Source organism: Prionailurus viverrinus, chromosome B4 (assembly GCF_022837055.1).
Source record: "Prionailurus viverrinus isolate Anna chromosome B4, UM_Priviv_1.0, whole genome shotgun sequence".
Taxonomy (NCBI): domain Eukaryota; kingdom Metazoa; phylum Chordata; class Mammalia; order Carnivora; family Felidae; genus Prionailurus; species Prionailurus viverrinus.
The window spans coordinates 62908021-62928200 of NC_062567.1; the positions used below are offsets into that span (position 1 = coordinate 62908021).

The window sequence follows — 20180 nt, forward strand, 5'->3', positions numbered from 1 at the left end:
ACTGTGTAGAGAAACAGAGGACATCTATGCGTGTTGTCATTTTAGATCTCTCTAAGCCTGAGACATTTTCCCAAAAACATGGAAATATGAAAAATGTGAAGTTACATTTAGACGAGTGAGAAAAAAATTCTAGTCCCATAAACGTTTCTAATATTTCATCTCAAAAGAAGACAGAAATCCTAACTAAAATGTACTGTTTTGATTTACTGCTTTAGGGACAAGGGGAAAAAAAGCAAATTTACTTCATGTGATGATTTGCAGAAGATTATAGCTGAACGCCATTTAAAATTTGCTATTTACAAAATTATTAAATAAAATTAAAAACAAATAGCGAAATGTTAAATGTGCTAATGAGTATTGATGTTCATAATTTTAAAAATGCATTAGTGGAGTGCTTTATTACCACTGACTTGTTTGTAGACTCAAACCCAATAAACACTACAATTGTTTACAATGTGCTATTGCAGGAAGAGTCATGCAGTTGGATGAAATGGAATAGCATTAAGAAATAGAAACATGCTGGGGTGCCTGGGTGGCTCAGTCTGTGAAGCAGTTAAACGTCCGACTTCGGCTTAGATCATGATCTCTCAGCTCAGGAGTTCTAGCCCCACATTGGGCTCTGTGCTGACAGCTAAGAGCTTGGAGCCTGCTTCAGATTCTGGGTCTCCTTCTTTCTCTGCCCCTCCCCTGCTCACGTTGTCTCTCTCTCTTTCTCTCTCTCTCTCAAAAATTAATAAACAGTAAAAACAAATAAAAGGAAACATGCTTATAATGGAATATAATAGATGATAAAAGCGTCATTTAATTGAATAGAGAGAAATATGCAGTGTACATAGTATCAAACTATGGGAATATTAATGTTATTTGAAAAGAAACAAATATTTTTATATTATTTCTTCTACAAAAATAAGTTTAGATGGATCAAAATTGGATTATTTTTGAGTGTGTTACTTTTATTAAGCATTCTTTCCTCCCTTTCCTTGTTTGGAAGAGAAATTGCAGAGATAAGAATAAAAATACCTTTGATTCAGGATTTCCATTGGATGCATTCAAAGCAGTCTGTAAAACATTGTGTGGTTTGAGCCTAAATCTAAGTATATGGGTTTTTGTTATATTCTGCCAATATTAATAATTTGCAGATTAAATAGTATAACACAAGTGGAAAATAATCATCCTGATTGAACTTTCTCCCTTCTGTTTGAAATTACAACATAAGAGAGGTAAAACCATCCCTTTTTAAATCTCCCTAAAATCTGAACACTTTTCCAACTTTTTCTCCTCCTACTTCACAGAGAATCTAGAGGTCTCAGAATGGAACGCCTTCAATATCACCAGACAACCTTCAACACCCGTATCCACGCCTACCCTCACTTCCCTCCATACTGTGACAATAAAGTCAGTGTTGCCTCACACTTCCATCTCTCCCACTTTCTCAGTAGTTTTGCACCAGCTATTATTCTTTAGTTCTCTTACATTTAGAGGTTTCCCATTAGCACGTTAAAATTCTCAGGTCTTCCTTGCCCTGGACTGACCTTTTCCTGTTTTCTTCTTTCCTCTCTAATCACTGTGCTTCTTCCCCACCTCCCAGCCCAACCCACTCCCATCTCCTTTCCACTGCCATTATTTAAATATCTCATCCTCGCTAAGGTCAGCTAGGACATCAATGTCTCTAAATAAATAATATTTTTAGTCTTTTTCCTAGTTGACCTTTCAGAAGCATGTAGCAGTTTGGCCATTCTTTTGGACTTGCTTTTTTCACTAGACTTCCTTGATACTCTTCATTTTACTCCAGCTTCTCTTGCTACAATTTTTTGGTTGCTTTGCTGACATTCCCCCCCACCCACCCCCACCGTGTATCTAGTCGTTAATATTGAAGTTCTTTAAATCTTAGATTAACCACACTCTAAACTTTCTCCCTGGAAGATCTCATATACATGTATATTATGAGATATGTGTATGCACTAATTCCTAGATTTATACCTGCAGCTCAGAACTTTCTTCATCTAAATATCAGACTTGCATTTTTAACTGAACTACTTCTGAAATATCACTAGAATTACCAATTTCTAGGGAAAATGTGGTTTTTCTTCCTGAGAACGAGAAAAAATGCCCTAGCACATAGGGACTGCCCTGACATTTATAGCTTAACTGCAGCATTGTTAATAACTAGTCTGGCACTCACAGGCCAAATCATTCTTCTCTTGGACATAAACAATCTCACAGAACACCAGTATCACACAAAGTCACTCTGAGACTATGATAAAGTGAGACAAAAAAAGACTACTTAGTATCTTTTTTTAAGCACACACAAAAACAAAACCTTTATGTAACTCACAAAATACAAACCCTTCCCTCCCCAGCTAATATAACTAACCATTGCTTTCTTCCCAATTACCATTACAGTATTTCTTACCAATAATCCTGATATATAATATTCATTGAGACACTTATCATCGATTTGAACTGTCCTTACTTTCTGACAGTACCCAGTCTGGAGTGAAACTCTGATTTCTTGGATTATCCCCCCAAAATGACTCAATCGGATCCAGTTCCTTTAATAGGTTCTTAGACCTCCCAAAGGATCCCATGGTGTGCATCATCCCGTGCACTGTTAAGTAATAAACCCAATTTGTTCAAACTCAGATGTTTTCCTGGAGGTGGTGTAGTCCTTTTTCATGGAAAAGAAATAGAATCTATCGCATAAATAGTAAATAATAAGTAGTAAATAGTTCTTTCATGTGTCTCTTCCATTAAAATACAAGCTCCTCATGGGCACAGACCACGTTGGCCTTATTCACTACTGTGTCTCCAGTGCTCAGAACAGTACCTCATGAAGAGCAGGGTTCTTGTGTTTTCTTGGTTATTTGTGTCCATTTATACTCATTGACTGTACTAAACATGGCTGTAATAAATATTTTTAGTTGCCAATATTATAAAACTGATGGTTTGCTATTGTTATATTCTTTATTGGATCCATTCACCAGGAGCTAATTAGTTTTCTAATTAGATACTAGATGCACATGGTCAAGAACTATCTTAGGCTACTTGTTGATGCTTCCTACTTTGTAAACTGTCCTAGACTACTTGTTGGTAGATCCAAAACATACACATAATAGGTCAGATGTTACTTGAAGCTTATGTAATTACTGAAAATGATTTTGTATCGATGATTTCATTAGTGTGCAGTTACTTAATTAGCCTTGTAACAAATCTGGGAGATGTTTCATAAAAAGCTAAGGAACATGGGTTCATTTTTTTGGTCTCTAGTTTATACCAGTGACATTTTGACAGGAAACTTTCTAATGTAAACTGGAAGAGTGGATTGTCTCTTTATGTTATTGGGACACTTCTTGCTAAGCAACTAATTCTTCTTTTTTTTTTTTTAATTTTTTTAACGTTTACTTATTTTTGAGAGAGAGAGAGTGCAAGCAAAGGAAGGGCAGAGAGAGAGGGAGACACAGAATCTGAAGCAGGCTCCAGGCTCTGTCAGCACAGAGCCTGATGCGGGGCTTTAACTCACAAACCCTGAGATCATGACCTGAGCTGAAGTCAGAGGCTTAACCGACTGAGCCACCCAGGTGCCCCAAGCAACTAATTCTTCTTCTTATTTTTTTAAACTTTTTTTTTAAACATTTATTTGAGAGACAGAGAGAGACAGAGTATGAGCGGGGGTGGGGCAGAGAGAGAGGGAGACACAGAATCCAATGCAGACTCCAGGCTCTGAGCTGTCAGCACAGAGTCCAACACGGGGCCCAAACCCACAAAACATAAGATCATGAGCTGAGCTGAAGTCGGATGCTCAACCGACTGAACTACCCAGGCACCCCATCTAATTCTTCTTATTAAGAAATTCTGGGGCACCTGGGTGGCTCAGTCAGTTAAGTGTCCAACTTTAGCTCAGGTTATGATCTCATGGTTTGTGAGTTCATGCCCCACGTCAGGCTCTCTGCTGTCAGCACAGAGCCTGCTTCAGATCTTCTGTCCCCCTCTGCCCATTCCCCATTCATACTTTCTTACCTCTCTCTCTCAAAAATAAAAATACACAAAAAAAGAAATTATTTCTTATAATCCAAAACTATCACTTTTTGTTGAATTGACATTTGTGACCTAGCTATATGTATTTCAGAAATGTTAATGTAGTTTAAAACACGTAAGCTCTAAGCTTTTGAGGAATAATTCAGATTTTTTCTATTTGAAAAAAATTGTTAGAATCTTTCACCAATGCATGATTTTATTCTTTAGTTATCTTCATAAGAGTAGGAGGAAAAGTAAAGAAACCCTGCACATTCCTATGGGAAGGTTATTCCTCTACATTGTCATGTACTATTCATATGTTCTCTTGTCCTTCAGACCCCTGTACATAATACATAATGGGTATCTTCTCTGGGATGTCCTACATAAAGACATTTCAAATGCAACAGGTAGGCTACAATACATTGTCTTTCTCAAATGTATTGCTTTCTCTTTTCTTTATTATATAAATGTATATTTAGCTATAATATTAGAAATATTTCTGCATTTCTTCCCCCAAAATATTTTTAATCCATATGAATTATTTTTTTATTCTTTTTAAAAAATATCTCTAGATATTTGCTGTCTGTTCTCCAGTCCTGTTGTCATTGTCCACAGTCTCCTGCCTGAACGATTGCAGTAGTCTCCTGACATGCCCCTGCCTTGAATTTCATACTACCAATACAAAGATATTTCCCTTCACAGACAATCCCACAGATATAGTAGACTGATTTCAGCTTGTTGCTGTGTTACACTTCCCAGTTTTTATACAGTTGAATCCTTCTGCCTGGAATGCTTTTCCTTTGTTTTTTGTTTTTTTTAATTTTTATTTTTTTTATTTTTTTTAAAGTTTATTTATTTTTGACAGAGAGAGAGAGAGAGAGAGAGAGAGAGAGAGAGAGAGAGACAGAGCATGAGTGGGGGAGGGGCAGAGAGAGGGAGACACAGAATCTGAAGCAGGCTCCAGGCTCTGAGCTGTCAGCACAGAATCCCATGCCGGGCTGGAACCTGAGCCGAAGTCGGACGCTCAACCGACTGAGCCACCCAGGCACCCCTGTTTTTTTTTTAAACTAGAAAATTAGTACTCATTTTCTAACCTTCCTTAAATTAACAAACCAAGGTGATTATATCTCACTTTGTGAAAATTTGCTACTTGTTCCTGCATTGTATTATACTGATTTATTTATATCTTAATTTCTTATAAGAATACAAGCTACTTAGAGACTGGATGCATGAAAACATCTTTATATCCCAGCACCAAGCTCAGTGCCTAACAAAAAGTAAGCAGTCAAATAATGTATTGAATGAATGAATGAATGAATTCTGGCCTCTAAATTTGCAAGAGAAATCCAGTTTTCATCTTGACGTATGATATTTTATCTCTCCATGTCTAAAATATGTTATCACACAGACTGAGCCATCAAGCTAAAGGAGGTAAATTATTCCTCTCCTTTTTCCTTCTCTCCTCACCCTCTCCCTCTGCTCCACTTTCTTCCTTTTCTTCTTTTTTCCTCCTTCCTTTCTTCTACATGTTTTCTTAAATATGTACCTTGTCCTAGGCACTGAACTACTGCTGAGGATTTTTCTAGAACAACATTTTTGTAAATTTCAATTCTAAAAGTACAGACTTGTCATAGTCAGAAAAAGTTGGTAGACTTTATAAATACTCATATCATGATGGCATACATTTTAGTTACTGTCCATCCTCAAAATAAGGAGTGTTCTTATATCTCTGTTGAGTTTCTGGGAAAATTTGAAATGCATCATTTGTAAAATGTTCATATAAAATAAATGGTAAGGTATTTTAGAATCACAAGACTTGTAAAACCTTGAGAAGTTATTAAGTAAATGTTTAATGTATGAGTCTAACATATTCCCCTGGCTGCAATAAGGAATATATTTACAAAGGTTAAGGAATCCACCTTATAAAAACAATCTATGGATGAAGACCTCTCCAAAACATTAGTAATAGTTTGCAATGTCTTTCACAACTTTTATAAAAGTTTCGTAACTTTTATAGTCTGTACTTTTTTCCAAGATAAATATATTTAATTGAAATAAGTTATTTTCATATTTTATTCAAAATATTTACTTTCTATTAGAATAATGGCACTTTACATGTATTTTTAAAAGTGTTAAATAGTTTTCATTTATTCTTTATCTCCTCTTAATCATCTAGCCTTCCTGTGATAACAAATAAATCACTTTGACATATGCTTTTATTAACGACCTGATTTTGTGCTGTAATATATCTCTTTCTCTTTTAAATTTCTATATATCGGTTAGACCTACTGAGTAACAAATGGAATTCAATAATGTAATAAATATTTAAATCAGTTTGCATTTGGCTATTGTTACACACACTGTCATTCTGAAATATGTGTGTACATATTGCCATAGAAATTTCAACTGTAGGGACAGAAATACAGAAGGGAACCGATCATACATAGGCACACATTAATAGATTCACAGTTAATGGTCTTAAAATTTCTTGCTATATACAGGCTTTGAGCAGCAGCTATCTTTGAAATGCTGGGTAGGGTTACAACAAAGCTGAATTCTAGAGAGATAAAAGGAAGAAATCAGAGAACATGGTTAGTTTACAGAAAGTTTACTCTAAAATTTCTTGGATCTAAGTTTTGGTGTCAGTCATTAATTTTGGAAATTTCTCTGCCATTGTTTGTTTAAGTATTTCTTCCATACCATTCTCATTTCTGGGATTTCAATCATGCAGGTGTTAGACTGATTGTTATTGTCCTATTGCTCTTGTATATTCTGCCCTTCTTTCTTTCTTTTTTATTATTTGTGCATTTCGAGCTGTTAATTGCTGTTATCCTGTCTCCAAGTTCATGATTCTTTCTTTGGTTGTGTTGAATCTGCTGATGTGCCTATCAAAGGTATCCTTCATCTTGTTGCTGTGTTTTATTTTGTCTTATTTTGAATTTTTGGTATTCCTATATTCTTTCTGACAGCTTTCATTTCCCTGCCTTTGTATCATGCTTCTGATCATGTGTATTTTCTATCTTGTTCATTAAAAACTTTAACATATTAATTATAGTTATTGCAAATCCCAATCTGATAGTACTCATATCTGAGTCTGGTTGTATAGTTGCTGTTTCTCTTTGGAGTATATTTCTTGTCTTTTCATATGCCTTTTTTTTTTCCCGAAGTTTGAAACTCTTGTTAGGATAAATGTTTGTCAAATGTAATTTTTTTATTGTGGCAAACTATACACAATGTAAAATTTTCTATTTTAACCATTTTTAAGTGTTGAGTTTAGTGACATTAAGCAAATTCAAATTGTTGTGCAACCATCACCACCATCCATCATCCAGAACTTTTTCATCATCCCAAACTAAAACTCTATATCCATTAAATAGGAACACCCATTCTCCCCTTCCCCAGCACCTGGTAACTTCTATTCTCCATTTCTATGAATTTACCCATTCTGTGTAACTTAAATAAGTAGAATCATATGATATATGTCCTTCTATTTCTGGTTTATTTCATTTAGCATACTGTTTTCAAGGTTTATCCATATTGTAGCACATACCAGAATGCCATTCCTTTTCATTATATTCCATTGCATGTATATAACACATTTTGTGTATCCATTCATCTGTCAGTGAAAATTTGAGTTGTTTCCACATGGCAAATATTTTCATTCTTCATGATAAGCCCTTTCTTTCTCCTATAACTTAATGTGAGGTTTGTTTTAGTCAAGTCAGAAGCAGTACTGATTTGAAGTTTGTTCTTACCACTTATTCTCAGTACACCACATATTTCAAATTCCTTGAGTGATACTTTACTTTTAAGATGGGCCTGGTTTGCCAGAAGTCATTTCTGTATTTCCACTCTGCAACTTGATTTGGGTCTGCCCTTTGCACCATACCCACAGAGATTCTGTCTCTTGCTACTCACCCAGATATGTTGAAGTTCTTCTTTTTTTTTTTTAAAGTGGGAGAGAGAGTGTGCTAGTGGAGGAGGGAGTAGAGGGAGGGAGAGAAAGAGGAGGAAAAAAAGAGAGAATCTTAAGCAGACTCCATGCTCAGTATGGAGTCCTATGCAAGGCTTGATTCCACAACCCTGGGACCATGACCTGAGCCTAACTCAAGACTCCAACACTCAGCTGACTGAGCCATCCAGGTGCCCCTGAAGTTATTCTTAATCAAAATTGGTCAGCATGGTCTTGGGATGACAGGGGAAGGTGAGGGGGTGGAATTCTCAGATGTTCTGATTACCTTAATCTGAGACAAAATTTGTGCTTGGGTCTTGGGGGTGTGGCTTTCACACCCCATCTCTTCCCACTGTAGTGCTGTGCCCAGAATACACTCCTGACCCTCCATTGGAGCTGGTGCTTATTTTTGTTTGTCTGTTTGTTTTCTTTCCCCCTCCTCCAGCTGCAGTGGCTTCCTACTAGAATCCTAAGGTGAAAGGGAGATGGATTTAGATGCATTTTGGAAGTGGCTGCTGTTCCCTTCTTCTAGCCTGCATCAGATGGAAGACTGTTCTTGGGAAATGGGTGAGAGGAATTGATACATCTCCTGTAATTATGTCAATACTATCATTAAACCAAAGTAAAGGAATCAATCTCTAAGTATAGGGATGGAGGTGATGCTGTTGGAAGTTCGAGGAGAAAGAAGTAGATATGCCAGAGTTCTCTAGGACAATGGAGATAAATAGATGTCAGAAGCATAGTACAATTGCTGGGTGGCACTATAAACCCCCTTGAGATTTATAATCATAAATTTACACTGAGAATCGTCAACATAGTTGGGTATCTTTTTTTTTATTTATATATATCCAACCTTCCATTTAACCTAACTATTAAGATTTAAAAATTTTTTGATGATGATATTTTGATTTTTAGAAATTCTAGTTGATTTCTGTTAAATCTAGTTACTTAACTATCCATCTTTGGATGTAAGATATAAAACAGCTGGTCTGAGATCCATATACTCTTTTTACTGGAGCGAATGCTCACAAAGGAAATAAAAGAAGACTGATGACCTAATCTAATCATGTCAAATGGACCTCTTGGTAAGTACACTAATGATACTTGCTAGAAGGGAGAGACCTTATCTATTCAATGACCTTGGTAGAATGTTCTTGGTAAAGGATTACTTATAGCAAATAAACCCAGAATCTATAAATCATGACTTCCTGAAGAAGGTTTGTAAGGAATAAAATTCCTTGAAGTATAAGAATGGTAATATTTATATATTATATAAATAATAAAGAAATTATTTAATGTTTATAATATTAATATTAAATATAATATTTATAAATAATAAATAAATAATTATTTAAATGCAATTTGTGCTGTGAGAAAATCTTCTCAACTTCACTTGGTGATCTCCTCTATTATTGTAAAACAGAGAGTCTATGTCCAATGCAGGATAGAAAGACCTAGGGAGTCATACAGGATGTCCTAGACAGAGATGTCTCTCTGCATTATCTGTTTCTTTTCCTGATTGCCCATATTGCTTTAATAAAGCTTGATACTGGATAATTAGTCTGATCAGACAATCCAATTCTCTGTGTCAGCTCACCTCCACATTTTTATAAATTGTTTCAAGCATACTTATCTTGAAGTTTCTTTCATATTGTTTGTGATATTGTGATTTATAGTAAGATACATATTTGGTCTTCATCCTCCTTCGTGGCACAGATCCTATGACCCTTGGAATTTCCTAAATGATAAGAGCACTGATAAAGGTGTCATTTTTTTATTCACAGTAATCACCTTTCAACCACATCTGAGTTCATGTTAATGAGGTGACTTTTGGAAAGCTTCTAGATAAGCATAGAATGGAAGCTGGTTGCCAAGGTAACTAGCCAGGTGATGGGAAGGTTCGGAACTTTCAGTCCTACCTCTCTGGGGAGAGCAGCAGGACTGGAGGTTGAACTATTCCCTAGAGATCAATGATTATATCTATGCAATGAAGCCTCCATAAAAAAACCCTAAGGGACAGAATTCAGAGAGCTCCCAGGTTGCTGAATACAGTGGTAGGACAGTTGCATTCCTGGAGAGAGTGTGAAAGTTCCATATCCCTTCCCAAATACTTTCGCCTGTGCACCTCTTCCATCTGGCTATTCATTTGTATCATTTGAAATACCCTTTGTAATAAATCAGCAATAGTAAGTAAACTGTTTTCCTCAGTTCTGTGAGCCCTTTTAGCAAACAGTTGAACCCAAGAAGGGAGTTGTGAGGACCCTTTCTCATTGATCAGAAGCACAGGTAACAACAGATTGGTGTCTGAAGTGTGGGGGAGAAGGAGACATTCTTATGAGGCTGAGTCTGTAACCTGTGGGATCTAGTTATATCCCAGGTAGATAGTGTCCAAATTTGGTTAAATCGTAGAACAATTTGTAGACAACTTGTCTGTAAACATAGACAAGTCAGTGTCTGCCCAAGAGCTGGAGAATTGCTTGGTATGGGGGAAAACCCCTTACACATTAGGAGTACAGAGCATTCAATGAGTATTGTGTGGACAGAAAATAGAGGAAATTTTCCTTTAACTGTTTTTTTGATGTTAAGAAGTTATAATGTTATTCTTGTTGTGTGAATAATTTTCTGAAGCACTCTGTCATATTTGTGCATAAGCTAAGCAGATCTTCCCTAACTAGAGAAATAGTTTATGAATTTCTTAGATACAATACCAAAAAGGTATAATCCATTAAAAAAAAGATAAATTGCTTTTATCAAAACTAACAACTTTTGTGTTTCAAAAGCTACCATTATGAAAATGAAAAGACAAGTCACACATTGCAGAAAATATTTTCAAATTATATATCTGATAAAAGACAATGCATCCAAAATATAACAGAAGACAAACAACATGGCCAAACTATTTGAAGGAGATTTTACTACAGAAAATGTATGGAAGGCTAGTAAGCAAATTAAACAATACTCAGCATCATTAGAAATTACAGAAATGCAAACTAAAATTGCAGCAAGGTACCACTACACATCCACCAAAATAGCTTTAATCAAAAAGACAAAAGACCAAGTGTTGGTGAGGATGTGGAGAGACTGCATCCCTTACATGATGTTGCCAGAAATGTAAAATGATAAAGCCACATTGACAAAGAGTTTGGCAATTTCTTAAAAAGTTAAACATGAACTTATCATATGATACAACATATTCACTCCCAGGAATTTATCTAAGACAAATAAAAACAAATATATGGGTAGGAATGTTTATAGCAGTATTTTTCATAATATTCCCAAACTGGGAACAATCCAAATGTCATATCAAGCAGTGAGCGAATAAACAAATGTGGTATATCCATACAATAGAAGAGTGTTTCATAATAAAAAGGAACAAACTACTGATACATGCTGCAGCATTATGCTAAGCATTATAAAAGAAGACAAATGCAAGTGAGTACATAATGCCTGATTCCATTTATATGAAATGATCGGAGAAGGCAAATTTATAAAATAGGAGGCAAATCAGTGCTTGCCTTCGTCTGCTGGTAATAGTGTGGATTAAACTCAAATGACACAAAACATTTTGAGTGATGGAAATGTTCTAAAACTGGGTTGCACAGACGGTTGCACAAGTTAATACATTTTCTAAAACTCACTGAGTTGTGTACTTCCAATAGGGAATTTTGTGGTATATAAATTGTATCCCAGTAAAGCTGCTAATTTTTTCCCAAAAATTCCTAATTTGGGGGTGCCTGGGTGGCTCAGTTGGTTAAGTGTCTGACTTAGTTTCGGCTCAGGTCATGATCTCATAGTTCACGAGTTCAAGCCCCGCATCAGGCTCTGAGTTGAAGTAGCAAATCCAGCCTGGGATCCTCTGTCTCTGTCTCTCTCTCTCTCTCTCTGTCTCTCTCTCTCTCTCTCTCTGCCCCTCCCCTGCTTGCACTCTATGTCTCTCTTTCTCAAAATAAATGAATATACTTAAAAAAATTCCTAATTTGATAGGTTGATGGGCAAAATCATATGATACTAACATAAATCACTGCCTGGGGGATACTTCTCCTAAGAGAAAGTTAAAAAGCAGTGACTCTTTGAGAAACCAAAGTAGAGGATTCACTCTTCAGGTTCAATAGGACAAATTGGATTTTTTCTTTTGTATAACATCTAGAAGTTTTTAAATCAAATTGACCTATTCACATTCACCAAAATTACATTATACTGAATTATGGACAAAAAGCCAAAATAAGGAAATAAAATTTCCCTTACAAATGATAAATATATAATAATCCTTTATAAGGTAAACTGCTTTCCAATTTGTTTTTGCCATAAACTGTCATTTAGCCAAATGTATAGTGTTGAATGGCAGGTAGCATTTTTGGTATTATACTCAGTGTGTAATAAAGATATAGTTTATTACATGGGGCTATTTAGTAATTTCCATATGGTTTATGTCTTCCTACCATCCAATTTACCATCTCTACAAAGCTCTCATTTTATATAACAGCTTATAGTTTTATACAAAATAAATTCTAATATGGTAGCACTGTTTGTACCATGCTTTCAGTTACATTTTAAACATCATTTGTGTCTTTTCCTCACACATTTGGTATAGGAGCCTTCTCTTCCTGCTATTATTCTTAATTATATAAAATAGCTTTTTCCTGACAGTTCTTTTGGTTTCCTTAGATGCAGGCATATCAGTTACTTGATTGCTAAAGATTATAAGGTTCAGGGAAGTTCAGGTCTTGCTGAATATGCATCCCAAAGGTGTGTGTGTGTGTCTGTGTGTGTGTGTGCACATGCATGCACACATGCACACCTGTGTGTGTGTGTGTGTGTTTGTGTGTGTGTGTCCATTATTTTCCCTATCATTAAAACATTGGCTTCAGAGTTAGAGAGTTCTGAAGCTAAAGAAAAATAATAGATTTTTCTTATTAAGTAGAAATTTAATATATGCCTTAAAAATAAGTTCAAATAGTAATAAATGTATTGACATAAAATGACTAGGTGGTGAGTATTTATATGTATTATATGTTAAATATACACATATGTACATACATACATATGCACTATATAATGTTATATATATACATACATATAAAATAAATTTATATACATATATAATAGGCACTATTTAGTGAGGGCACCATCACTAGAGTTTCAGTACTTGTTTTAAAAAGAATTAGGGGACCATTTTATCAGTTCTACATCTAGAAAGATACATGTGTAAATAAAAGCCAATGTATCAGGTCCTTAATTCCATTCATTCATTCCAAAATTCACTTTTTTTGCCCCGTAGCATTTATGGAGTTCTTATTATCTTAGGATTGCATCAGGAATACAGATATAAATAGGCTCTCATTCTTTTATCTAGGTGCTACCAGGGGAGACAAATGTATAAACACATTTATGTATTAATATGTTATAAACTATGTGATATATTAGGGGAACACAAGGAAACCTGATAGAAGATTTCTTCCCTCATTAGGTGGAAAGGGTTACAATACATGAGCGAAAGCCAGTAAGTGTAAGACAGCATGAAGAGGTTGAGGCCTAGAATGCCTAAGTAGCCAAATTTGGGAAGTGGGGATACAAGGAATAGTGACTGAGAAATTGACCTGGAATATTAGCTAAAAACTAGGTTAAGGAATGTTCTAGATGTCATACTGGAACATTACCTTAATCTTCTGGGCAATGGGGAGACAGTAATTCATCTAAAATGGAGAGTAACCAAATCTAATCTGTATATAATATATAATTCTCAAGAAATGTATTTTTCATCTATAAAATTAGATAATGTATCCTCTCTGTATTCAGTTTCTTAGGCATAATCCCCTGTTTGGTGCTGGAACAGCTTCCTGAAAGTTCTTTCCTAAGCTATTATCTGCTAAGGTTTGAGAGGAAGCCCTGGGTTCCATCTTGTCCATCACTATTCTGCCTTAGCTACCTAAGGACAGAGGTGTCACTGATGAAACACCACTCTGCCTTCAGTCATGCAGGGCATGACACTGACCATGCGGTGACTTTGTCTCAGGACTAATAGTGGTACCACACAGAAACAAAATCATAACCCTCTGAAGCAAATGCACTGAGCATCTTAGAACCAAACACAATGCCAAAATCCCATCCTCACTTGCAGCCTAGTCCCAAATCTGTCTCTATTTAGCCAGGAGGAATTTATACTCACCAGGAAGAAAAACCCTTGCAGGCAGCTCTGTCTTTCAGAGTCCTGGCTTCCTTGTCTCACCTCTTAGTCCAAGGTCAGCCTTATTTCCTCTCCCAGGCTAGTATCTCTCCAGGATATGTTTCCAGAATATATTCAGAAATTCAGGTTTTCACTTTTAGGCAAACTCTTCACTCTTACACCTCCGAGACAGATAAAACAATAACAGAATTAATACAAGTCCTACAGGGGCGCCTGGGTGGCGCAGTCGGTTAAGCGTCCGACTTCAGCCAGGTCACGATCTCGCGGTCCGTGAGTTCGAGCCCCGCGTCGGGCTCTGGGCTGATGGCTCGGAGCCTGGAGCTTGTTTCCGATTCTGTGTCTCCCTCTCTCTGCCCCTCCCCCGTTCATGCTCTGTCTCTCTCTGTCCCAAAAATAAATAAAAAACGTTGAAAAAAAAATTAAAAAAAAAATACAAGTCCTACAATCTGGCTTATTTGATAGGAAAGAAAAATCCCTTCCATCTCATTCTATCCCTCATCTCCAGAGATCATTACTTTTGAAAGTTGTGCATATTTTCCCCAACTTCTGTCATTTACATATAAATATCCATGCACATAAAAATATACACATAAATATTATCTTTTAGCAAACTTGAATCATTAATCTGTAACTTGCTTCTTTTTATCTAGCAGCTTATCAAAAACATGTATGTGTATGTGTATATATACTTATATGTATGTGGGTATGTGTGATACACACATAATTCTTTTAAGTAGCTGCTAAGTATCCCAATAAATTGATATGCCATTTTGAATTTAAATCTGACCCTATTGACGGGCATTTTATTGTTCCCAAATATTTCCCTTTTTTATAGTGTTGCAATAAGAAAACTTAATTTGTATATGAATCTATTCATGCTGTAATTTCTCTAGACTTCTTATCCACACAGATAAGTAAGGAATAGTGGACAGATGCAAATGGAAAGTGAAGGCAACATCCAGAATATCAGGATAACAGAGCTGAGAATCCATGTGTAACCAAGGAAGAAGTCAAAATTGTCCCACTAGGGTAGAGGATAAGAGTTCTAAAACTTTTCCCAGTTAGTGATGTGGTAAAGTCAGAGTTCAAGAAACCTCTGGTCAGTGTGCACCTGACCTCGCCTGTAGACAGTCAGTGAAGAGAAAGATCATCTATTCTATTTTCTAAGTAGTATGTGACCATCTGATATCAATCGCACAGAACGAATTTTGTACATTATACTATTTTCAAAATCAAAGGGTTTTTCTGAGCCCTGTCAAATTATGACATTGCCAATGATTTTAATAGGCCTTTTAAAGCACCCAGGAAATTGGTCCACTATTTTTATCTTTCTCTGTCTTCCTAAGAGCTTGCATTCCTGTCAGTATTATTTCCAAAAATAAATAAGCCCACAAGCAATACCTTAATAACTGTCTTTCACTTCTGATGCCCTCAGGCAGCAAAGGTCTAACTGTCTCCCCTCTGTATCTTTCAAGAGAGTAAAGAATACCTCCAGATATATCAAGAAAAAGAAAAAATTTATCTTCACAATATTTTAAGTGATATTATCTACGGTATAGAGATGGACATAGTATCATTAAATAGATGTGAAATAAAACATGGAATGTAGTTAAATGAATGTAATTTAAGAAACTAACAAAATAATTGTCTAAGAGTTTTATCATTTGCATACATTCCATTGCACATAATTTTGCAAGAAATCTATTATCAAGCAACCAAAAACCTATATAATAAGGTAGGACTTTGAAAAAGTAACTGTTTTTATTATGGCAAGAAAAATATATATAAAAATCTTCTCCAGTCACTGTTAAATTGATTGTAAATATCAGCTTGTGAAAGACCTCTGAGAAAATATATATGTATAGTTTTAAGTGTGTAGATAAAACCAAAACATATCAGTGCTAGGGAAACCAGACTATGTTGTTTGGGGACACTCCTTTCCTTCAGAGAATCTTAACTGTTTTGACTTCTTACCAAAAGCATTAGCTTAGGTTAAGGGAAAAGCTGATCAGCAGGACAGGCTTCTCCTTCCTGTTCTATCCTAAACTAAAGTTGGCATGACTTTATGCAAGCCAGTTAACCTCCCAGAGAGACTTGGACTCAGTCTTCTTTTATGTTTCAGAAATAAAAAATGGTTTTACCTGTAAGGTTGTGTTTTGTCTCTTTGGTTTCCATAGCAATTTTGCTCATAGTTCTGTGTATTTTAGTTGCGGAACATTTTCTAAGCTGGTGGAATTGGAAAACATAACTTAGTTTCTGGTAGCTGAACGATTTTTGTTCCTGTCAGTACAAGAGACATATAAAAAAAGATATACTATACAGATCAGTACTTATTTAGTTATAGCAATATCTTTTTAAAATGAAAATCTGATTGTTTAAAAATGAAAATTTGGTATTTGATCAATCCATTAGAAATATAAAATATTGTTTTAAAGCTTTCAAAAATAAAATTAGCCGCTACCTAAATTCTACCAAAACCATAGTTGATAAAATTTATACTAAAGTATATTTTTTAATGATCATACTATTTATATTTGAGGTAGTGGAAGTTCTGTGTTAATATAAAGTCTGATACCAGGCTACTATCTTATCCTCTTATCCAGAGAATCACCTTTAATACATCAAAATTCATAATATATGCCATTTATCAAGTGCCATATGCCAAAAACTATGACAGGTACCTTCTGATATTACTTAACATAAGTACCAATAGTAAATGTCTTTTACAGATGAAAAACTGAGGCTGTTATTAATTTGCCCAAGGTCCTAGAGATAATGCAGACCCAGTACTGTGTGCTCTTATGACCATGCTTTAACCATTATGCCTTTGCTCTTCAAAGAAACAAGCAAAAATATTTCTCATTCTATATACCTATTGCAATAGGTATACTAAATTATATTTTGAATTTAGCAAGAATAAAAACATTCACTTATTCTAAGGAAATTGTATGCTTCATTTAATAACAAGTAACTTTTTTTTTTTACCACTTACTGTGTGCCCATGAGTGGTCTGAGTAATTTGCTCATTAACTAATTTAATCCTCATGATTATTTTAGGAAGTATATATTATTATTTTATATATATGTGAAAAGTGAGGTTAATAAACTACTTAATTATGCTCAACATGAAAAATTTTTTAAACGTTCGTGGCAAAAGCACCATAAGAAATACAATAAATGAAAACCCAAGAAAATATATCTGTAACTTGTATGGAAGAGGGTTGATGTCTCTAATATAAAAGAACATCTAAAACCTCACTCATTATTTAAGAAGGGAAAAAAATGAAAAAATAAAAACCATATTCAGATACCATTTTTCAACATATAATATTCTTAAGAATCTAAATGGTTGACACATAACGTGTTGATGAAACGCTCTAGTGCAATGCTTAAGGGAATGCAAGATGGCACAATTCCTATTGCAATTTTACTTGTAGGTATCTCACTGAGAGAGGGAGAGAGAAGAAAGAGAGGGAGAGAAAGAAGAGAAGAGACAAGAGAAGAAGAAAACCATAACATTGGAGGTAGTTGGCTGATGATCAAATAGACAATGAGAAAGACTCTCCAAGAAATTTGATAATGAGGAAAAAGAGAAAAAGCAGTAGCTTTGAGGGTAAGGGAGAGTCAGCAGAGAACCAGAATATGTGATGAAAAGAAAAGAGATTATTGATTCATCAGGTCTCCAAAGGAACAAGAAAGATTTGGGATCAAAATAACTATGGGCATGTAGAGTAAAAGAAGACAAACAAAAGAGTGTATGTTATGTGAATCCATGTGTATAAAGTTAAAAAGCAAAAAACAAACAAAAGTTTTTTAAAAAGTGCTGTTAGAAGTCAGGATAGTGATTACTATTGACAAAGGAGCAGTTACTGGAACAGAGTATGGCGGGAGGGGGGGGGGGGTTCTGAAATGTTGAGAATGTTCTGCTTCTTAACCTTTGTCCTGCTTATATAAGGGTGTTCATCTTGTGAAAACTTACTGAGCTGTACAAATATGACTTCTACTCTTTTATGTATGTATGACACATTTCAATTAAAAATGATCTGTGGATATTAGGAATGAGTATTACAATTCAAAAATTGGGGTGAAAATATAGAAAAAGTCAGAGGTAGATTGGATGTGAACTTGAGGTAGATTTTCATTTATGGATTTTATTTATAGAGGGATTTTGTTTGTGGCTTTTATTTGTAGGAGAGGAGACAGGTCATCTGTTAAGATTTAGAGGGCAGGTGGTGTTAGAGACTAGCATGCCAAAGTGGAGACAGGGAAGGGTGCTGAATAGATGAGTGAAAGCTAATGGATTCTCCAACAGCAATGAGATCTCAACTAAACCTCATGAATTAATAAATTCATACCTTACTTCTTTCCATATAAGATTTGTACAAAAACATGAACCTTATCTATAGAAATTAAAAAAAAAAAAAAAAAAACAAAAACAACCAGGGCACCTGGGTGGCTCAGTTGGTTAAGCATGCAAGTCGTGACTTCCACTCAGGTCATGATCTCACAATTCATGACATAAAACCCCACATCAGGCTCTGCAGTGACAACAAAGAGCCCCTTTGGGATTCTCTCTCTCTCTGCCCCTCCCCCACTTGCATGTACTTTCTCTCTCTCTCTGTCTCTCTCTTCCTCTCAATATAATAAACATTTAAAAAGAAATTTAAAAAAACAAAACCATGAAGCAGATTATGTAATTGCTCGATTTTATTTGAAAACTTGACTGTGAGTCCCTGATGACCTAAATGAAAAAGTTAAAATGGTCATTTTCATGATTTTTTTGTTTTTAAGCAGAAAACATACTCATTTCTTATGGACAACAAGTCATGGTATTTGGTTTTAATGGACATTTCTTATGTAAGCTTATATATAGGAATCTAAAGTGGAATAATGAATATATCCTCAAATGCATCCTTAAAACATGTGCTATTGTGGGGTTTATAAAGCTATGAGAGCTGAGAGCACTTTGTCAAAGGCTGACAAAAATAGCAAATAATATTTGTGAAATAGAGCCTATTTATAAATATTCAGGTTTCCAATGGTCCAGCTTAATCTAGGGGTGAACATTTGAATATTTAGAATAATGTGTGATTTCATGTTCTGCAAATAGACCTCCAGGGTTTTTAGGAGTCAGAAAGCAATATGTTTGTGATTTGATATATAGGCAGTTTTTCTTTTTAATTTACAATTCATCTGTATGTGAAGACCAAAGAAGCAGAGGGCAATATTCTAAAATATCTTGGGGAAACTTGAATTATCTAAACAACACGCTGCATAAACAATGACTTCTTTTACTCGCCTTAAATAAGGGCCTAGAATGCTTACAAGGAAAACGGGAATTAAAAAATAAAATCTGGAACTTCTTTAGTCCCACATGAGTTTCAAGAACACAAGTTTAAAACAGAACTAGTTAGAAATGATATGCCTTATTTCCCACCCCCCACCAAGACTTCACTATCTAGAAGGGCTCATTTAAAGAAAGCACATCCGCATTTATCTGATATTGAGGAACCTGGATATGTAGTTACAGGAATAAAGGAACTAGAGGTGTTGGTAATGAGTGTGGATGAAACGATGAACTATTGGGACCACTTAGATGTTGCAGTCATAAAAGACTGAAAGTCTCTGAAGAGGATCAGGGAATTGATAGGTTCACTAGTGGCACATTAACGGAAGGAACAGCCTAAAATTCAAGTACAAACTATGATGAAAATATTTTTTGGCTCACAGATGAAGACGCCTTGCACCACGGCTGAAAGAAGCCAGATCATGTTAACCTAATAACTAATTTGATATTTATTATTTTCAACATTTGTTATTCAGAGTCTGGAAATCAAATGGTTTCCTTTAGAGAAAGTACAAATATCTGAAATGGGAATTTTCATAGGACAGTATCTGAAGGCTCTTTAGACTGCAAAATGCAGGTCTTGTCCCTAAGTTATAGAGCCATAAATACTTTACATAAATACTTTAAATACTACATAAATACTTTAAAGACTTTTGTCAAATTGTGTAATACAAAAAAAAGTA

General features: G+C 35.2%; 1 long non-coding RNA gene across 2 annotated transcripts in view; it reads left to right on the top strand.

Moving 5' to 3' along the window:
- LOC125171168 (uncharacterized) overlaps positions 1-20180 on the top strand; it is a 444287-nt gene that overhangs the window by 284503 nt on the left and 139604 nt on the right. For both annotated transcript variants that reach the window (XR_007154210.1, XR_007154211.1), the window contains exon 2: positions 8412-8533. This is a non-coding gene — a long non-coding RNA (uncharacterized LOC125171168). The remainder of the gene's footprint in view (positions 1-8411; positions 8534-20180) is intronic.